A 1,990-nucleotide genomic window follows, 5' to 3' on the forward strand; every position below is an offset into this window, starting at 1 on the left:
AGGCACTAATTTGAGTGATTATACATATTAAGTCATTTAATCACAAAACATCCCAGTGAAATGAGTATCTTTATTTTCTTTTTCTTTACTATTGAGGAAACCAGGATCAATGAATAACACCACCACCAGGATTATAACCCAGGAAATCTGACTTAAAAGTTTATACTCATTAAACCAAACAAGTTGCTGTACAATTGATTCTGATTTATGGAGACCTCATGCTTTTCAGAGTAGAATTGTGTTCCATAAGATTTTCAATGACTACTCCCTTTCAGAATTCCAAGTCACCTCTGGTTGGATTGGAATGGTCAATATGTTAGTTCGTAGTCAAGCTTGCTCAACCATTTGCACCACCAGGGACTCCTTCACACTTGTTAGGTACTATTTAAAAACAAATTATAGCATATTTAAAACCAAAATGTAGTATCTCTGTTGAACTTATTATCATTAGTCAAACAACTTCTGAAACATAATATTCAAGTTAATGAACTCATAAATATAACACAAAATGAATGTTGACTTCAAAAATGATCAGAGGGGAACCAGATAGCAGTTACATTGCATTAAGGCAAGCTTCTTAAGTGGACTAATATCTCCAGGCGGGAGGGTAACCAAGGGTGAGGCTGCAGAATGGCTGTGCTCTATGGACGTAGAGGGAGGGCGTACACAATCCAAGGTCCCTTTTACTCTCTCAGGATGGGCAGATCCTGGCAGAAGCAGATGGACTCAGTACAAACCACAGGCTGATCCAGGCAGAAGAGTGTGTAAGAGGAACAATGAGATGGTGAACAAGGATAAATGGAAAGCAAGAGTGGCCCCTCCAACACCTCTGTGGAGCCTGGGCCTGGCCCTGGTCTGTACAGAGCAGAGGGACACAGTGAGAATCCTGATGGAGAAGCTGAGGGGCCCATTTCCTCATCTGAGCAAAAGCTACCTAATCATTACTGATTTTGCTGGTTCCATTGTCACAGTTGTGACAAAAGGAGGGATCTTGCTCATCTCTGGGACAGGGTCCAACTGCAAGTTCATCAACCATGACATCTCTGAAGGTGGCTGCGGAGGCTAGGATCACATGATTGGGGACAGGGCTCAGTCTACTGAATTGTACACCAAGCAGTGAAAATAGTATTTGACTCCACAAACAACCTAAAGACAGCTCCTTATGACATTGGCTACATCAAATAGGCCATGTTCAACTATTTCCAGGTACAAGATTGGATAGGAATCCTCACCCCCCTGTGCAGAGATTTTGATAAAAGTATATTTGCTGGGTTTTGTTGTTCAATTGCAGAAGGGAGACCCCCTTTCCCAGTACATCTTCAGAAAGGCTGGGGAAATACTGGGCAGGGTATCAGAGTTGTATTGCCTAAGATTGACCCAATCCTGTTCCAAGGAGAGATGGGACTCCCCACCCTGTGTGTGAACTCTGTGTGGAAGAGCTGGGAGCTGGTGAAAGAAGGGTTTGTTTCTGTGCTGACCCAGAGCAGAGAGCCATTCTCTGAACTCTTTCTCCAGCTTCACCTTAATGAAGCTAAGGCAGTCCTCTTTGCTGGGTAGGGTCGGCCTGGGAGCCAACCACATGGACACCTTCTCCCCATCGACTATAAGACCAACGTCATTGCCGTCTACTCTTTTACTTTCTCCTCCGAGGCTAGCCCCTGCTGCACTCTCTCCAATCCCAAGGCACATTAGAGGAAAGAAGGAGGTTTTCCTTTCTTTTTTTCTTAAAATAATAATAATAATAAGCACATGCAGAAAAAAAAAATAAATGCAATTTACTCACTATCTCAAAAATTGGAAGGAGATTTTTGTTTTAAATATGTTGTTGTTGTTGTGCACTACCATCGAGTCGGATCTGACTCATAGCGACCCCCTCTTTGGGTTTCAGAGTCGGTATCACTATGGAAGTAGATCACCTAACCTTCCTTCCAGGGAGTGGCTGGTGGGTTTGAACTGCCAGCCTTCTGGTTAGTAGTTAAATGCCTTAGGC

The 1,990-nt window shown here is 43.2% G+C and overlaps 1 pseudogene; it reads left to right on the top strand.

Annotated features, from left to right (window-relative positions):
* The first annotated feature begins 630 nt into the window (after positions 1-630).
* On the top strand, positions 631-1,692 carry LOC103214158 (annotated as a pseudogene).
* The last annotated feature ends 298 nt before the right edge of the window (positions 1,693-1,990 follow it).

Source organism: Orycteropus afer, unplaced genomic scaffold, assembly GCF_000298275.1.
Source record: "Orycteropus afer afer isolate SDZICR_OR568_19922 unplaced genomic scaffold, OryAfe1.0 scaffold00019, whole genome shotgun sequence".
Taxonomy (NCBI): Eukaryota; Metazoa; Chordata; class Mammalia; order Tubulidentata; family Orycteropodidae; genus Orycteropus; species Orycteropus afer.